The sequence below is a fragment of the Pinus tabuliformis genome, chromosome 1_2 (genome assembly GCF_031772625.1).
Source record: "Pinus tabuliformis cultivar Carrire ecotype Pingquan chromosome 1_2, CPIR1, whole genome shotgun sequence".
Lineage (NCBI taxonomy): Eukaryota > Viridiplantae > Streptophyta > Pinopsida > Pinales > Pinaceae > Pinus > Pinus tabuliformis.
The window spans coordinates 22,311,446-22,332,605 of NC_142298.1; the positions used below are offsets into that span (position 1 = coordinate 22,311,446).

At 34.5% G+C, this 21,160-nt stretch overlaps 1 pseudogene; it reads left to right on the plus strand.

The window, feature by feature from the left end:
• Positions 1–16,653: 16,653 nt before the first annotated feature.
• On the plus strand, positions 16,654–20,886 carry LOC149204134 (MLO-like protein 6; annotated as a pseudogene).
• Positions 20,887–21,160: the final 274 nt, after the last annotated feature.

Consider the following 21,160-nt stretch of genomic DNA (forward strand, 5'->3'; position numbering starts at 1 on the left):
TTGTCTCTTGATCTACTAGTTAAAGGTATAACCAGGATGTGTTTACAGATGTGACAGAATGCATGGCACATGTGTTTACAAATGTGACACGAATGCATGACATTTCAGATGTGACAAAATGCATGGCAATTGTGTTTACAGATGTGACAGAATGCATGGAAGTTCAGAGGAATGATAAAGTTCAAAGTTCAAGAACTATATGCAAGTTCTGTGAAGTGAAGTCGCGTATGCACATGATTTTAGTGAATAAAAGTAGCGTATGGTTTTTATAACATGGTATTCTAAATACCAGGGGCTCTTAACATGGTATTGGCCCATAGTGATGAGTGCAACAATGAATGTTGATCCCGTCAAAGAATACCATCGACATAACTATGGTTTTGACCCATGGTATTGAAAAAGGATAAAACTATATAAGAAGGTGAAGATCAAAGTGCTAGATGAGTGCAAGTGATCGAAATATTATGAAGAGTTAGATCAAAATAAAATATTCATGTTAAAGGTTTTTTATGCTTTGCTTGATCTAAACTAAGTATGCACCTAAGAGTTTGATGATGGATGAGATCCAATAGATATGAAAAAATTATGTACTAATGAATGCAATGATCGATCATGATCATGAGACCTGAAATAACTTTTCACTGTATGATCTGCTCATGGATTGACTAGATCAAAGTACTGACACATGTTTTTAACTCTGAATATTATGATATGGGTCGTTCTAAAATTCTAAAGAGTTGCAAAATTTTAGGTCAAAATTTGCAGATCTATACGCTGGTTGGGTTCAAGAAAAGCACGTATACATGCAAGTTCACTTATTCAAAGTCGTGTATATAAAGTAAGGGATTCCCATTGATAAATGACTAATCAACCTAATCAATGTTGTTTCTTCTCTAATGTATGTTAATGATGTACTCATGTTGATCTGGGTTGAGTGATAATGTCCGAAGTAGAACTGATTGAATGATGAAGTTGAATTTGGTTATTAATTGATTGAAGAATGTTAAGATTACATGTTCATTGTGATTGAAGATTAGAGACAGTTCTATGATAGGTTCAGAATGTTGCAATAGATCTGTGTATGAATCAGTGTTCTTTTCAAAATTACTGTGGTCAAGTTTTCAGTTTTCAGTAAATTAAGATCTATACATGGCTTTCTCTACAGAAAAGTGTGTATGCACACAGGTTTCCTTAAGAAAAACAGTGTATACATTTTGGAAAATGATTGATCAGGGTTGTAGTTCATTATATGAATTGATACAACATTCTGTGTTCAGTTCTATGTACTGGTAATAGTGATCAGATTGTTCCAGTTGATTGGTTGAATTTTGATTAAGTGTTAGTTGATTGGGTTTTGAGTGAATGGTTGATTCATTTGTATCAGAAATTGATGATTGGGTGATTCATTTATGTTAGAGGTTTTAGTGATTCATTGATTCAGTTGTGTCAGAAGTTTCATTGATTAGTTTATTCAAAAAATTATGAATGCGTTTTAGTTATATCAAAGATTCATGACTGAATTTCAGTGATTGGTTGATTCAGATGTGTTGGAGTTGGATGACAGTGTTATAGTGATGACTTATATTTTTATTTTTGATACTGAGCTTAAGTGTTGATAGTGGATCCAGTGTGAAAATTTATGAAACATGGTCCACGGATGTTGTTGAGGGTTGGAGGCTTCAGTGAGGAAGTCGAAGCTTCCTTCTAGTAGTAGCTGGTGATCAGATCAGGGGGTTGGAGCTCCCTTCTAGTAGTAGCTTGATAACAAGTGAAGTTTGTAGCCTTTTACAGGTTGGTGCTTGCATACTAGTACAACTTTACGCTTGTACAAGAACCAAGGGGTTGGAGCTCCCTTATAGTAGGAGCTGGAGAACGATCAAACAATGTAGTCTTCTAGAGGTCGGTACCTACATACTGGTATAAGTATGCACCAGTACAATATTGTAAAAATATTTCTCTTTAAATTGAAAAGAAGATAGACACGACAGTAGCGGGTGGTTTTCTCCCGCATTGGGTTTCCATCTTAAATCCTTGTGTTCATGTGTGTTGCTTATGTGTGATTGTTTACTTTTTTCTTACAGAACATGGTTATTGTTTATCTAATGTTTATTAAACTATTGATGCACTGGACGAAGACTAACATATGATGAATTAACTGAATCATAAGTTTATTGGATGTACGCTAGTTGTCTTAAGAACAATCACGTACACATGTGAGTTCCTTTCAGTAAAGTAGCGTATAGAAATCTGAATATGAAATGAAAAAGTTATTGATTTGAAAACACTAATTCACCCCCCCTCTCAGTATTTTTCCCAACAAGTGTCACATTTAAAAGCCCAAGAAAATGACACTTAAGAAAAATGATTTTGGATGTATTACCTTCATTTTTAGTGATATGATTCTAATATTTGTTGTTTTCCATATGAAACGTATCACAAATTCTAATTAATTCAAGCTAGTCAACCACTCCTAAGGCATGCATACAACATCAGAGGTTCCAGTGAAAAACTATCCTATATATCCCGTGATTCGAGAGGTGCCTATGAATAGCTCCACTCTCCCATTAGGGGATCTTACCTTCGCCTCCCAAGAGATATCCTTAGGTAGATAAATACCGCATTTACAAGAACACTCCCATAGTTTACACATCACTTAGCACTAGGTTACCTTATCATAATATCATATAGCACTTTCTAGTCGCTCGCTTCATGTTGTCAATGTGCCATCTACTACCAACATATCTATAAAAAACTCAAACTACTCTTCTTCAACCCCTCCCTCCCCAAGACATCTCTGCTCCATGTTCCTTCCACATGTTAGTCTACCCACATTCGTATGCTTACTTGACAGAGACTTTATGTTGGATGGAATGGAAAGAATCAAGTACAACTCATCAGGTAGGTTTCTTAAAAGAGATCCATCAAGACAATGGGAATGAAGAAAAAGAAGAAAGAATCTCAAAAGAAGAAGATATCTCAAATAAAAAATGACAGTGTTAGAGACGATTGGCTATTAGGAGGAAGAAAATATTCAGATTCAGAATCACCTCAGAATGAAGATGAACAAGCAAAAGAATTGTCAAGTACTGATTTTTGATCCTCTAGTGATACCTTTCTCTCTTCTTGCAATATTGAAGATAATGAATGTGACAATAAAACAACCAAATTTTCTCCTATGGGTGAAAGTGAAAGAAATGTAATAGAGGTAGAAGTTAAAAGGTTCACAAATAAAATTAGAGATCAAAAAAATATATTTGATACATGGGAATGTACCTACAAATGAGAGGTTACTAGGTTAAAAACTTAGTTGGAGGAAGGAAACAAAGTAAGGAATAAGTCCAAGGAAAAGGAAGATCAATGTCAAAGGTTGGAGGATGGGGTAACATCATTAAGAAATCAAGTGAATGAAAAGGATACAACAACCAAGGAAATTAAATAAAGAAAAAATTACTGTGAAGGTCTTGAAGCTGAGGTCATATCTCTAAAATAAGATCTTGAAAAATCAAATAAGCAGAATGAAGAACTAGTTCAAGAATTTGAATAACAAGAAAATGAGATTCTAAAATTACAAGTGGAAGAAGGAAGAAAATATGAAGAAATCATGAAGAAGCAGTATCAATAAAAGGAAAATCAATATTAGGTTGAGGTAAATATCCTAAAAGGTAAATTAGAAGAAAAGGATAAGCTTTTACGTTTTCAAGATAGTACTAAGGTTTTGGATAATATTCTTAATAGTCAAAGGTCTCCTACCATCAAATCTAGTCTTGGTTTTCATGAAACTGTTAAAGGTGAATCTAGCTCTAAAGTTGAGGAAAGGAATTCTATTACAAAATATGAAATGCTCAATAAGGAGATAAGAAGTCAACCCCATCAATAACTAGGAAAAGAATGTCTTAAATGAAAATCATTTACCCCTAACTATAGAAGTGTTAATCAATTCTTTCCTATGATCAATAATGTTGAATGTTATATATGTTATAGTTTTCGACATGTTGCAGCTGGGTGTAGAAGTAGAATGTTTCAAGCTAATAACCGTCTTACAGAAATATCATCAGCTTCCCGGTAATTTAAGGGATATTATTTTTCTTGCAATATGTTTGGTCACAAAGCCATTAATTGCTATAGAAGGAATATGAAACATATAATATGTTATGGTTGTAACAAGTTTGGGCATGTAGAAAAAGAATGCAGGAAGAAGTCTATGGATCAATGTAGACAATGTGGTAAGCAACCAAATAAGAGCATTGATATCAGAAAATCTAAAAAAGATGGATCCACCAATACACAAGAAAACAAAGATCAGATAAGGTGTGGTCTTTCTCTTTTCTCATTCGAAGACGAAGATGAATGGTACATAGATAATGAATGTTCTCATCACATAAGTGGAGACAATAGTAAAGTGGAGCCTCTGATGAAGAACCATCATGGTAATGTTATTCTTGGAACTGATGTTTTAGAAAAAGTTCTAGGATCAGGTAGAGTAGGAACAAACTTAGAGGGAACTGAAAGTATGAAATTTCATTATTCATCTTTTCATACGCGGGTCTTATGAATACAATTCACAAATATACGCGAGAAACTGCACAGTCGTGTATATGTTGGTTTGATGAAGAAACAGTGGGACAGACTTAGAAAAAGGGTCTAATATGGTATTGTGAATTATATTTTCTGTTTCGATGCATGATGATTACAGTTTGTTGATACTATTTAGAAGTGCTTTTGGCCCTCATATGTTTTTGATGACTTGATGCATAACTGGTTGATGATGATGCCTTGATGATTTTTACTGATATATGAAATGATGAGATTTGACAGTGAACAATTGGCACAGGTTTAGGGGGAGCATTTTCTATGCTTCTAATAATGCATTTTTCACATTATGTTTTCTTTAGAAGTCCTTGGTATGTAATGATGCTTAACAATGATGATGTTGCTTATGTTGCTGAAGTTTTTTTCTATGTTGCTATCGTGGGTTGCCTATGATGAAATCAAAAATGATACTTATATTTCTTGAGCCACATAGCTGTTTTGATGCTTCTGATCAGATTTATGGATAACTATTTTGATGATGTTTCTTACATAGTGATCTTCATAAGTTCAAGGAGAAGAACAAAGCTTGAGTACACAACTTCATTATTTGATGATGATAAGCATCACTCATTTATTTTATGTTGTTGTCATCACGCCTTCAAAGATACAAAAATTTCATATGGAGAAGTTATGAATGAGGATTCCTATAGTTCTTAGCTCTCACATAGTATATTGTTTGAAGATTGTTTCTCTTGACGGTATCAAGAAAATTTGACAAATGACTGTGAGATCGTGGTTTACTTTTCACAGTGATAAGAAGATAGATACATATTTCTATCTCTATGATGGATATATGGAAGATTACTTAAATCTCACATTGGTAAATGATTTTAGTATAAAATATCTTCTTGTATGAAGAAAATTGGCCAAGAGAATGGCGTTATTGCATGTTTCATGAAGGCAAGGTTGTTTGGAGACATAGTTTACCTAGTCACAGAATGATGATGACAAGGAATGATGAATAATTCTCCCTATCTTAATTTATGATGATAGGCTTGGTTCTCACACATGTTGATCATCATGGTTGATGCTTATCAGATGTGGGATGTTATAAAACTCACTAGTGATGATACATGTTTCATATATTGAGGAAAGAACATGCATTTCTTGATACAATGATTTGATGATGATTTTGTAGTCATGAATGATGACTATGGTGCTTTCACATGTATAAGGTATGATGTGAATGGTTTTGTGAAGATATAGGCATTACTGGTTGGAGATATGGCATATGGGTATTTGATTCATGAAAGGCTATGTTTTGATGAACATTGAGAAAAAGAACAAGTTCATCTTCATAAGGTCAAGAAGATGAGTCGATAGAAGATATATATGAAAATATGTATGCAACATTCTTAGTCACAGGTTGATGATATAAAAGCTACATTTTCTTATCTTGCTAATTGATGATGGACATTTATAGGTTCTTATTCTTGGTGATGTTGACAGATGCTTATGGTGCAGATCATATATGGCATACGATAATTGTTGATAACTATCATGGTCTTGTTTAGGTCTTTGGTCTTTGATATAAATTTCATGTATATCATTTGATGTAAAGGTCATGTAAATACCTATGATGTACTCTGTGTAAAATTCAGCTATGTATGAACTATTGTGGTCAATTCCTTTTAGACATACGATGAATTTTAAAATCCCACTATGCTTGGGAAGTTGATGTAATAATGACGTAAAATGCGAAAACCCACTCTGATTGGTTGATTGATGTAAGTATTTGCTGATAGGAAAAGTTTTATGAGTCACAGATTCATGTACTTCATTCTACATCTGTCAGAGATTTCTACATGTGTTAAGGGGGACCATGATAAAAAAATTCAGCATGGGCTCAGGGGAAGCATGGTCAGTATTGATATTCAGCAGTTCAAATATGGAAGTATTCATTTATCATTAGTCATCCCTTGGCCCTTGATGTCAAAGGGGGAGAGTAGCTTGGTGTTTGTAGAGTAGCTTGATATTTTGAACAACTTGGTGCTTGGCTTGATGTTATTTAAAGGTTGCGGTGACCAAACACCAAAGTGGTTGCCATCAAGTCCAAAGGGGGAGATTGTTGGCATTATGATGACAACTCACTTGTAACATAATTCACAAGTTAGTTCATAGGTGACATAATGATGGAACATAATGATGGGTCAAAGGTTTACAACTTAGAATCATAAGTTTGATACGGGGACATTGTTGGCATTACGAATTAGGTGTTGTCCTTGATGGTAACCTACCTGATGAGTTATCCTTGATGATAACCTATTTGATGAAATGGAATCCTAATTGATAAGTTGTCTCTTGATCTACTTGTTAAAGTTATAAACAGGATGTGTTTACAGATGTGACCGAATGCATGGCACATGTGTTTACAAATGTGACAAGAATGCATGGCACATGTGTTTACAAATGTGACAAGAATGCATGACATTTCAGATGTGACAAAATGCATGGTAGTCGTATTTACAAATGTGACAGAATGCATGGTAGTTCATAGGAATGAAAAGTTTGAAGTTCAAGAACTATATGTAGGTTCTGTTAAGCGAAGTCACGTATGAACATGATTTCAGTGAAGAAAAGTAGCATATGTCTTTTGTACCATGGTATTCTAAATACCAGGGGTTCTTAACATGGTATTGGCCCATAGTAATGAGTGCAAAAAAGAATATTGATCCCGTCAAAGAATACCATCGACATAACTATGGTTTTGACCCATGGTATTGAGAAAGGATAAAACTATATAAGGAGGTGAAGATCAAAGTGATAGATGAGTGCAAGTGATGGAAATCTTATGAAGAGTTAGATCAAAAGAAAATATGCATGTAAAGGGTTTTGTATCCTTTGCTTGATCTAAACTAAGTATGCACCTAAGAGTTTGATGGTGGATGAGATCCAATATACATGAAATAATTATGTACTAATGAATGCAATGATGGATAAGGATCATGAGACTTGAAATAACTTTTCATTGTATGATCTCCTCATGGATTGACTAGATCGAAGTAATGACGCATGTTTTTATCTCTAAATATTATGATATGGGTTTCTATTCATAAATGATCGATCAACCTAATCAATGTTGTTTCTTCTCTGATGTCTGTTAATGATGTCCTCATGTTGATCTGGGTTGAGTGATAGTGTCTGAAGTAGAATTGATTGAATGATGAAGTTGAATTTGGTTATTAATTAATTGAAGAATGCTAAGATTACATGTTCATTATGATTGAAGATCAGAGATAGTTCTATGATAGGTTTAGAGTGTTGTAGTAGATATGAGTATGAATTAGTGGTTGATTCAGATGTGTCAAAGATGGATGACTGTGTTACAATTATGAGTTATAGTTTGATTTTTGATACTCAGCTTAAGTTTTGATATTGAATCCAATGTGAAAATTTATGAAACGTGGTCCGCGAATGTTGTTGAGGGTTGGAGACTTCATTGAGGAAGTCGAAGCTTCCTGCCAGTAGTAGTTGGTGATTAGATCAAGGGGTTGGAGCTCCCTTCCAGTAGCAGCATGATAACAAGTGATGTTTATAGCCTTCTGCAGGTTGGTGCCTTTGTACTAGTACAACTTTACGCCTGTATAAGAACTAGGGGGTTGGAGTTCCCGTCCAGTAGGAGTTGGAGAACGATCGAATGTTGTAGTCTTTTGTAGGTTGCTTCCTACGTACTAGTATGAGTATGCACCAGTAAAAGATTGTAAAAATATTTTTCTTTATATTAAAAAGTAGACAAAGATGACAGTAGGGGGTGGTTTTCTCCCGCATTTGGTTTCCATCTTAAATCCTGGTATTCATGTGTGTTTCTTATGTGTGATGGTTTATTTTTTTCTCACAACACATGGTTATTGTTTATCTAATGTTTATTAAAGTACTGATGCATTGGCTGAAGAACAAAATATGATGAATTAAGTGAATCATAAGTTTATTGGATGTACGCTAGTTGTCTTAAGAACAATCGCGTACACATGCGGGTTCCTTTCAGTAAATTCGCATATAGAAATCTGAATATGAAATGAAAAAGTTATTGATTTGAAAATACTAATTCATCCTCCCTCTCAGTATTTTTCCCAACGGGTGTCACATTTAAAAGCCCAAGAAAATGTCACTTAAGAAAAATGATTCTGGATGTATTACCTTCATTTCTAGTGATATGATTCCAATATTTGTTGTTTTCCATATGAAATGTATCACAAATTCTAATTAATTTGAGTTGGTCAACCACTCATAAGGATGCATACTGCATCATAGGTGCCAGTGAAAAACTATCTTGTCTATCCCATCATTCCAGAGGTGGCTTTGAACAGCTCCACTTTCCCATTAGGGGAACTTACCTTCGTGTCCCAAGAGATATCCTTAGGTAGATCAATGCAACATTTACCAGAACACTCCCATAGTTTAGACATCACTTAGCACCGAGTTACCTTATCATAATATCATATAGCACTCTGTAGTCGCCCGCTTCATGTTGTTAATGTGTCATCTACTACCCACATATCTATAAAAAACTCAATCTACTCTTCTTCAATGCCTCCCTCCCCAAGACATCTCCCCTCCATGTTCCTTCCACATGTTAGTCTACCCACATTCGTATGCTTACTCGAAAGAGACTTTACTTTGATGGAATGGAAAGACTCAAGCTAAAGCCCTATTTTATTTTATTCGATAAAGCCAGATGCATGGAAGAAGGATGGGTGGGTAGAATAACCTTCATGCCTTAATGGATCAAGTTAGCTATTTAAACATGTGGGTTGTCAAACTCGATGGAGAAAATATGCCTCAAAACCCAAATAAACAAAGGTTTGCTTTATACAAGACCACACTTCAGAAGATTTTTGGAATCCACCAAACCAACCACACTCGATTCATCCATCCTACATGGCCTTCATAAGGCCCCTTCCTCATACGCTTTCTCTCATGTCACACTCATACATTCAAACCCACTTCCCGACTCCTACTCTTATGTTTGCTGCCATTCGTGCTACAATCGATTCGAGTTGATAAACTTGATCCAGGAGGATATAATAAAATCCAGTGCTCCTTTACTTACCAATTGCATATATAAGGGGTTGTTGGTAATTCCTAATATATGCAATTAGACTTCAATCCACATTCATAAGGAAGGGATTTCCAGGAAATAACAAGAACATATTGACATAGATCAACAAAGTATAGAAAATACCAGAGTGTAATTACATATGGAAGTATTTATAGTTGTCCTCTTTCCACTTAATTATCCCTCTGGATTTATTGACCTGCACCTGAAAGCTCATAAAAGACAGAATTAATAGTCGTCTCTTTATACACTTACTTACACCCCTTGTGAGTTAGTTACTATATTCATTTGGCACACAAGTCAATGATTTATCTATAATTCAAGGGATTGATTTGATTGCTTGAACAAGCTAGTCGGTTGAGTTGTTCACTTCTCACAAAGAATATATTTTTGTTGATTATGTTTAGTAAGAATAGAGACAATACCTTTTCCTTCAACCTTAATGCAAGAATGATCTCCAAGAGTAATTTCTGATGTTATGGAAGAATCAAGATAAGAAAGTAGATTTTTGTTACCTTTCATATTAATACTGCAGCCACTGTCTAACAACCAAATATCCTTGTTGTGTGCGTCTTCAGAAAGATGGAAGGAAAGAAACATTGGTTAAGACAATTCTCCTTCGTTGTTGGAGACATGGACACTACATCTTCGCTGATCTGAATGTTTCTTTCTGCATTCATGTTCATAATGCCAAAATTTCTTCCAATAATAGCATTGGACATTAGATTTGCTCCATGGTCTAGTTCTCTAAGTTTGGTTTTGTGGAGGTCTCCACTGCTCTGCTGCATGATGATGTTCTAATCTACCTCTACTTCGGCCTCTGCCTCGTTTGTTGCCGCCTCTATATCCTCTATCTATGTCTATGCCAAAATAAATTTTTGCTTTGAAAGATTGTTCCATGGAACCTTCTGCCAAGTTGGGTCTTGTTTCGTGTACCAGAATTGATCGATTAAACTATTCTACTAAGAAAGTTGTAAAATCTTTGGATTCCACAATGGGTGTTATAATCATTTCATATTTCTTGGACAGATTTCGAAGGGATTTTTGAACAAATTTCTGATCTTAAATGGTTTCACCATTCAGTTTGATCTAATTGAATATTCCCACAATTCTATTCATGAAATGATCGACATTTTGGTTTTCATTCTGTCAGCTTCCGCGGTTGTCGAATTTCGTGCTGCTTAGCTCTAATTTACAATTTAGAAGTTTTTGATAGGAATGATCATGCATTACTTACAATGCACCTGTAGATATTCAATAGACACACCTCTAGATCTTCAATAGACAAAGGTTTAGGAAGGTAGTGACTCAGGGGGCGAGGAAAGTGAGTAATTTGATCCAAGTTTCTGAGATTTTGATTTTCACTTATGAAAAATGCGGCTAGGCATTTTTTCCGCTTTTAGCTTTTTATATAAAATCTTATAGTTGACTTCTTCTTTTAGAGAATTCTTTCTTTGGCAGGGTCCAAATCACAAAGAATAACTCTGTTACCCACTTAAAATAAGGACTTGCTGTCCCCGCAACCCCTCTTTTTATTTTATCTGTTATATTTTTCGTTCATCAAAATTTGGTTTTAACCTAAGTTGACATATGCATTATATTGATATGACTCCTCGGCAGAAAATTTCAGCTACCGACCTACAGTTGTATTAAATATTCTACCTAGACTAGAGTTTGATGACGTGGCACTCATCGGTAAAAGTTGGGCTAGGGTTTGGGAATCGACGGTGGAGAAAACTTGGGTAGTTTTTATGGTAACTCTCTCGTTCCCTCCGCTGCCCAACTTTCATTCCATCTCATTTTTCTTTTTTTCTTCTCCAAGTTTGCCTCTACAACCCTTAGCGTTTTCAGTTTAGGCACTATGTTTTTCCATTTTCCGGCACGACAGTTTTGTTTATTTGATGAAGGAGAATAGTTGTCGAACACATTCCCTTCTAATCTATTATGTGTAAGTCCTTTTGCTTCATAGTTTTTCAATTCGCCTCTTTTATATATATAAAAGTTATCTACTCTTCTTACCTTTCTTCTGGAAGTCTTTTAAGATCAAAATTGTTGTTCCAGAGTTGAAGGTTCCTAAGGATAACAAGTCCCACATAATTCTCTCGATTTCCATGGCCTTAAGGTTACATTACCCATTCTCTTCTATCAGGTGTTCATTATAACTGGTACTTTCTATGAATTACAGGGTTCCGAAATATTTCCTGTAAACCCCTATTTTGATTTTAATTAACTCCTTTTATCTCTTCGTAGATGCCCATTGGAGGATATTTATCCCTGTATATTTTTCTAAATGCAGTGGGCAAGCTAAACCTGATATGGGTTCTGCTAAACTCTTTGTTGCGATTTTCGGGACTAATGCTAATTCACCCTTCTCTGCTATAGCATCTAACCTAGTACCATATTCTCTTTTTCGGCTCCTGTCATAAAATATAATAACTCTAACTCTTCATACTTCTGTATTGCATTACTTTTCTAGTCTATCTATATTGATACACCATATATGACTTACTATATCAACAAACAAGGCTTTTTTTTTTCTTTATCTCACTCATTACTTCCAGAATTTATAATAAATTATCAGAACTCTGCCTCCAAATTTGTTGTAGCCTCCTTTCTTGCTACCAGAATAAGGGGTTAAGCTCTCCTTTGGCATTAAACAATTTCTTTTCTGCATATAATTCATATCCAAGCTTAGTAACTGAGGTTGAAGAGGCATTCTTTGCAAAATAAAAGATTTACAAAACATATTTCTTTACTTTATGGAAATGTGAGAAAAACTATTACACTCCTAACAGTAAGTTAGTCCTTCCTTCCACTGACTACCCCCGGGCTCTTCTCTCACTCATATGGACTCACACGGAACAATGAGTGAATAGTTTCTGAGAAAATGTTTCTTGTAGAGGACTTCCTTTCTTTCCTGCAGAACCTTGAAGCAACTTCTCCCTCACTTATCTGGATTCTAACTAAAGATATTGTCTTTCTCTCCCACAATATTTGATTGAGAATCGTTTGTTTTTCTTCCACAAGATTTGGGTATAGCAGGATCGTTTTATTGTGCGATCTTTCTTTAACCACATTTTCCTTTCTACTGCTTCTTGGAGTGTAGCTACTTCCCAAGTGTCCTCAACACATTTCCAAAAATAGTTAATTGCATTATTATTCTCACATATTTTCTTTAATGATAAAATAAAAAATATTTGTATAGTTAATTTGTCCTCAATTATTAGTTTAAAAAAATAACTTGATCCACTTACAAATTAAGTAAGAAAATGACGTTTTAGTTTTATTTGACTAACGTATTACAGTAGAACAAGCACCAAGGATTTGACTCAATCACTTCATAAGATAATTGACGCAGCTATGTTATTTATTTTTAGTAATTAATTTTATTTAAGCAGCTATGTAGTTGGTAGTAATAGAAGTAACTAGCATGTGAATTTTGGTTACTTTTAAATAATAATAATAATAATAATTCATGTTACTTTTAATATTAATAATAATTTTATGGGTTGCCTATTGTGCTTGTCTAGACTAGCTTATATAGCTTTCACCACCCATCCCTCTTGAAGGCAACCTTAGTTCTTTCAATACATGATTCCCTAGGTTTACAATAATTTTGGTCCATGGTGGCATCTTTCTTTGATAGTGCAAGCCCCAATATTTCAATATGTCAAAAATGATAGGCACAAATTCCCTACTCTACCCTTTTGACCAAAACTATCTTCTAGCTTTCGCAATCCCTTTTGAAATTTTTGGAATTCATCATACTTTATCTAAAGGTCCAATTGTTAATTTTGTTGGGAAACACCATTAGTTAGTTGAAAGTTCCTCAATTCTTTAGGGATAATAGATTGAGATAACCTAAATTATTATTAATATTTAAAGTTTAATATAAAAATAATAATATTTTAAAACTATAACATAATATTAATGAAATTTTTTGTTTACCTCCACCTCCGATTCCAATGGTACCTACAGGTAGAAACCAAAGATTTATTAATTGCAGGTGTAGTTTGACATCAGAGACAATGTCCATCAAATTGTTTGCAATTATTGAGTAGGGATGTATTGTCCTTCGCGGGAAGGAAGTATGTTTAAGATGTATACTATCTAATTTTTTTATTTTTCATTATCCTTATGGGAAGGAAGTATGTTTAAGATGTATACTATCTAATAGAGAGGAGTATGAGACTGAGATTGAGCTCTGGGGCTACTCAAAAAGATGTCAAGAGTGGTTTTGGTCGCCTTGCTTTGCAGGTATGTGGAATTGCCCTCTTCAATGTTATAAAGTTTCCATATTTGAAAGCAAAAGAGCCTGCTACAATTCACAGATAGAAAGTAGACATGCAAGGCTCTAAAAGTTAGAATGCTTGAAAGAAACAATCTCACTGATTCTAAGAATTTCCAATAAATATTTTGTTCTGGCTATGTATATGTTCATAGTAATTGTTAGGAAAAATCATGATCCATATTCAACAATAAATTTTTGGATAAATTCATAGTGTACTCCTGTGTTGATACGATCTGTTTACAGTATCATCCAGATGTTTGCAAAGGAGATAACTGTGGAGTTCAATTTCAGAAGATCAATCAGGCTCATCAGGTAACTTGCTCTGTCTCTGGACAGCTTTTGTTTATTTATTCGTTCAGTTTTAACGACATTGCTGCATGTTAGAGTATATAACCCCTTTTTATCTCAGATGTGTTCATGTTATTGATTATGTTATTTTTGTGATAAATGTGCAGACTGTAATGTCTAGTTTGGCACAAGCAAAGCAGCAAAATGGTTCCGAGGATTGACTCAAATGAGAAACATCTTTTTGAGATTTCTCAATGTTGACGACTAATTTGCTCTGCTCAGGAGTTCTGATCTTGTACATATGCTCTATTTATTTTAATCTCTCATGTACTGGCAGGTACCTTTGGATCTTTGTCCATCATGCCAGAGGATTTGCTCTTAAATGAAGAGCTGAATATTCTTGTTGTAATTGCAATGCTATTCAATGAATGGAAACCATTTATTTGATCCAGAGACATTTTTGTCAGTGATCTGAATGTTGTTGTTTCATTCCACAAATGTGCTTTTCTATGGTATATCATAATGAGCATACACTTATTGAAATAAGATATTAAATATTGACAAATTTTGCCTTTACAGATGTCAACATTAATGTTGATTTTTTTAGTTTTCTTTGTTAACCAGAATATAAGTAATCTCAATTAGTTTAGAGGATGTGGGGAGGGTTGAACTTCACAGATTTGATGGTCCAATCACAGGCAAAACTAGATATGTCTGAGTTACTTCAAGCTCCATTTCTTAAGTTGAAAAAAAAAACAACCTCACTAGCTTTGTAGCTTTGAATTATAGGTTGCAAAAATTGTTATTAGGACAATGTTGGGGTAGACCGTAAGAAATTATGCTCTGAAGTTTAATTGTGAGGCCATTGAGTGGATCGCTGATGCCCAGATCTTGCCACAAGAGAGTTCTAAACTGTCCAACGCCAGAAAAGTTGAAAAGGGGAATTCAAGTGGGGGAATTAGACGATTCACAGATGTAGGGAAAGAGTGGACAACAATTGGCCTTCCCACGCCATTGATGGACTTGGGTATGGATTGATGGACTTGGGTTCACGTGTATACTGACAAATTGAGTGACTTGGCCTTCCCACACCATTGCATTGACTTGAATGACTCCACAGGAGACCAATTGTTGAGTTCTTTATTTACAAAATTCAAAGCTACAGTAGGTAGTCTTCTTTCATACACCAACAATATTAAAAGGATAGCCTCACCACGTCTGTATTCAGAGAGAGGGTTCCCGTGCTTGAATTCAGGATTTGGGAATTGAAAAGACAATATTGTGGTTGAGAGTATCAACCCTGATTGGGAATTGTTTTAAACTGCTAAAATTTCCTTTTTAAGGTTGTGGCGAATTTAGAAGCAATTACCAGTCCTCTAAGAAGAATATGGCAGGAGTTGACAGTGGCAATGATCGTTCTCTAGAGAAACTCCTACTTGGGCAGTAGCAGTTGTTTGTTTGGCATTTGTGGCCATCTCTTTACTTCTTGAACATGGTATTCATTATGCTAGCAATGTAAGGTTTTGCTTAGATTTCAACTGTGCACTTTTTGGTTTAGTTGAATTGATCTTACTTCGGTTCAGTTCTGCATTCAGTTTGTTTTGACTGGTAGAAATTTGATAAATTTTGGCTTCTGAAGTCACCAACAAAACACACTTTTAAAACCCAATATGAATGGCTCATATTCCATATGTCATCAGTGATTAGAAGTAGAATTATTGCTTTGGTTATTACAGGAAAAGGATGCTGATAGAGGAAGACATGATAAACAAATCTGCAGGATTACAAGTTTTGAATTCTTCTTGCATCTGTACTAATAAAGCCCTTTTCTGTCATTATATTTACAGTGGCTCTCCAGAAGAAATAAAAAGGCTCTATATGAAGCGCTTGAAAAATTGAAAGCAGGTAATGGATACTCGAAACCACTCATATCCACCATGTTGCTTCTTGTAGTCTATCCCCCAAATACTCTGAAACTAATTTGAACAACAAATTTATGCTATTTTAGATAGAACCTCCTTCTAAAATGGTTACATGGGTTGAACTTGACAATATCTATTTTATGTATTTAACTGATCTGCTTAGATTGCATTGGTAGCTTGTTTTGGATTTTCTAAATTGAATTTCAGCCTTTAATTTCAGGCAACTACACTGATTTCTTTTAGCACCTGCTGGCTAGAATTTCTGAATATGTCCTCTGAGCAAATATTTTTGAAAATCATCTTTTTGGGTTGCAGAGTTGATGCTTCTGGGTTTCATATTGCTTCTACTGACAGTTGGATAGAAGCCCATTTCCATGATTTGTATACCCAAAAAAATAGCTTATATTATGCTTCCATGTAAGAAGGAAATTGATTCTAGCGATATAAAGGTGGAAGGGGATAATGACCAAGAAAAGGAGCGCATGCAAAAAATTCTATGGGAATCAATGTCTACTGAACAGGAGGTCCCATGGAGATGCATCTTAGCTGCTTCTGAGGGTAGCCAACATTGTAGCTCTGCACATGTAAAGGCCAAACCCTTCTCTTAGTCTTAATGCGCATGGTTTCTTTATCCAGGTCCTATGATTCTTTGATTGATTTTCCTGCTGAGATCGAGTTGATTTAGACCATCTTGAAATTAGCTTCCCATACAAATTTCAAATATTTATTTTATGTTGGATTTTACTTGATAACTCTGCTGCTTTGTATTCAGGGTAAGTATCCTCTGGTTTCCCAAAGCGGCATGCATCAACTCCACATCTTCATCTTTATGCTGGCAGTTCTCCATGTGTTATATAGTATCTTAACTGTGGCACTGGCAAGAGAAAAGGTAGGTGGAAGGGGAGATCAATTATTTTGTCCAATAATGTTCAGTTAAATTCTGCCTTGGGTTTTATTATTCTGACCTCTGCATGCATTTATATCCTCTGTTAATACTGAGATCTACAAGTCCTCTTGATGCCTAGATGAGGCATTGGAAAGAGTGGGAAAGGGAATCAAAAACTCTAGATTATGAGTTTTCAAATGGTGAGTTGATGTTCTTTTATTTCTTCTCCCTTCACTAGGTTGCTATGGAATCTTATTTACTCCATTCTCTAGAGACTATTTAAGTTGAAAAGTAATAACTGGTTGGCAACCTTTCAATTCTAATTGGGATATACTGTGTTAGTTATAGGCTGATTGGTCAATGGATCTTAGTTCAAGTAGTTTGGTAAACAGTTTATTTCCGAACTATGTGGGTTCAAGTCTCTAGAGACATGTTGTAAGTTGTAACTGGCTTGTTTATAGTATTTATGAAATAGTTGTAACTTGTTTAATAGTGATAGCTGATCTTTCAAGTTACTGATTCTCCAAAAAAAATCTTGTTTCAGTTAAAAAAATATATTATAAGCCGATTGAGTAATGTTTTTAAATATAGAAGATTGAAAGGACACATAATGAATCTTTTGGGTTGGGTAACTTTTTGAGCGTGTTAAGAAAACTATATATTGAGGCAATTTCTTGCTTTATTGGTCCAAGAAGATCCTGCAAGATTCACATTAACCCAAGAAACCTCATTTGTAAAGCGTCATATGCCTTTATCGAGCCGAATACTGATTCTTAAATGGATGGTAAGTATTTCATACTTGCAAATGATCTATGGATATATCTGAGTTTGACCTTTACATGTTAACTGGGAAATATCAAATTCTTCTTTAACATTAATTTTCCATGGATTTGCAGGTATGCTTCTTGACAATTATTTTGGTCAGTAGAAAAATTTGATTACATGACCTTGCGCCATGGCTTCATTGTTGTAAGTTTTGATAATTTTAAATCATATTTTCCATTTCATCTTTGTTATATCAGCACCCATATCATTTGTGTAAGGAATCTGATTAGTGTTGTAATTTTATTTATTTATTGGAACTGTATAGGCTCACTTTACCCCAAATAGCAAGTTTGATTTTCATAAATATATCAAGAGGTCATTGGATGATGACTTCAAGAGGGTGGTTGGAATCAAGTTAGTACAGATTTCCCTGCTCACAAAAGCTTTGGTCTTCAGAAATAATATTAGGTTTCCTTCTTGGGCCTTGCTATGTCAACTTCTTGGAATGTTTTGAAAATCCCCTTGAATTTTACCTAAACAGAGGCCTTTTGATGCATTATCTACAGTCCTTCCTTGTGGGATTTTGCTGTAATTTTTTTGCTTCTTAATGTGTATGGTAAGTCTTCAGGACTCATCTCTCCCACCAAAGACATAATTTTGCATATTCATAAAGTAGTTTTCGCTTTTGTTCAATTAATAGGATTGGATGTGTTTCTCTGAGCAGGATGGTATGGCTCTCTTTTGTTCCCTTAGCTGTAAGTAAACAAAAGTCTTAGACTAATAGGATTGTCTTATTGATGATGTGAGTTAATGACCTGGAAAGTTTCTTGATTGAATTCTTCGGGCTTATTGCCATTCGATCTTGAAAATGCGCAGACGGTTTTGTTGGTCGGCACAAAGCTACAAGTTATAATAACAGAGATGGCCTTAGAAATTCAAGAGAGGCATGTTGTAGTTCAAGGAACTCCCATAGTGCAGCCAACAGATGAACTTTTTTGGTTCAGTCGTCCTAAACTTGTTCTTTTCTTGATCCATTTCACTCTGTTCCAGGTATCAAAATGCTTTTCACACCAATGCCTCATTGACAAATTCTATTTCTGAATCCTGTTTACTGAATATTCATGGAAATGACAATGCTTTGATGGTTAGCAAACTTACCTTATGTTCTGCAGAATGCTTTCCAGCTTGCTTTCTTCTTGTGGATATGGGTAAGCACTATGTTCATTTAGTAAAGAATGAACTTTTGCATGTAGAATCATTGGATTTACTATTATAACAATGGTAACATATTGTAGTGCTAGGTGTTTTAAATCAATTTTAGTTTACATAGCTAAAAAGTTTCAATTCTAATCCCTCTATGCACCTTATTTAAATTTGACTTCATTCTTGCAGTACGAATTTGGCCTGAGATCTTGTTTTCATGAGAGGTTTACTTTCATCATAGTAAGAATTATCACAGGGTAAGTATGCAACATATAGACTAGTGTGCTAATTTATATTTTTTTGGGTACATGTAAAGGACATTCTAACTTCCAAGCAAACTTCATCATTTTAACTGTTTGTTTTTTATTTATTTAATATCATTATCTCTTCTTTGACTTAGCACTAGTTGATTGTTTTGCAGCTTTAATATGTGTAAGGAGAATATTGAGAGTGACCTTATTATGCATCTGATAAGGATTACCTTGGGTTGCTTGTGTTCATGTCTAGGATTGCTGTGCAGTTTCTATGTAGTTACATCACACTTACACTTTATGCCCTTGTGACACAAGTTATTCTACTCCATGTTCATTGAAAATACAATCAGTTTAGGTGTCTAAAAGGATCGATTGAACTTGAGAAAATGTTGGCTTATATAATTACAAAAAAGGAGAGTTACATCGTCCAAGTATTCACTTAGTGTATTCACCTGGTTTATTTTGTACAGAAATAGATTAATCAAACCCTACATTGTGATATTAAATATCTTACTTGTACTGATAAAATTAGAGATAAGGTGTCACTTGATAATGCATTAACACAGTTGTTTAATGAGACCACTTTTGATTTTTTTTTGGTTGATTTTGCCCAAAATCTGAGTAGAAATTGTTAAAACCATAGTTTCTGATTAGAAATAGGGGAAATTTTAGCTTTAAGTTGTTGAATTTGCACAATCCAAATGTTTAAGGGATTTTTCAGGACATTGAATCCATTTTTGTACTCAAAAATACAATTTAAACAATGAAACATTGTGATCTCACCAAAAATCGTGTCATCAGATTTCAGTGAAACGGTTAAAAAATCACCTCATTAAAAAATAGTTAAACTCATAGTAGAGAAATTTATCAGGAGATAGAAAACAATGGAGTTTAATTTTTCTTGTATACAACAGTTATCTCTCTATTGAGAGCTTCAGGTAAAGCCTCAGAGGATTTTCAAATGAAAAGTATGACCAGTCTAAAATATGCTTCCTTTTGTTTGTTAAATTAAATTTTGTTACAATCTGGAGCCTTCCAAAAAAGCAGAGAAATAGAAATGATGATTTTTCTTTAAATCATTTTAATTTTATTTCTTGATATAACCCTGTTTGTTGATAGATAGAGAACATCCATTTTACCCTGTTTGTTGATAGATAGAGAACATCCATTTTTGGGGCAAATTTTGTTTTTCCAGTATGTACAAATGTTTTAGTGAACTTTTGGATTGTTCAAAAACACTCTGTTCTGGTTAAATATCATGTATAAAGGAATGTGCTCTTAAAATATGATGGGATATTTTTATGCAGATGGGATCTCACATGAAGAAGGCAATATTTGAAGAACAGACAGCCAATGCTTTGAACAGATGGGAGCAAAATGCTAAGAAAAAAACAAAACGAGATAGAAAGTCAAAGCATTCTTCCCCTGGTTTCACAAGGAGATCAACTATGTTTTCGGGATTTCAAAGTGGAGAAACAACTTCAATCCATGGATCTTCTCCATTACATTTGCTCCGAAGATACAAAACATCAGGAGACATGGAAACTGCAGATGCCTATGAGAGATATGACCACTCAAAATCAAGCACATCACATTCAGAAATTGATGCATCTTCTTCTTTTCCTCCCTAGCATAATCAACCTGTTTTGGTTACCGAGACCCCTGAGGATATAAAGACTACAGAATATCCCAGTTCAAAAGATGCACACACAAATGATGACAAATTTCCCTTTCCCAGAATATAAATGTTCCATCCACATCATACAAAAGCCTGGTTCAAAGCCAATTTATATCTAAATTTGACTTATCTTCCATGGTAAAGTTTATCTTCATTTAAGCAGTAGAGAGAAGTGGACCCATAACAATAGGGAACCAAAAAGACATCTGCACATCCTACCTACATTT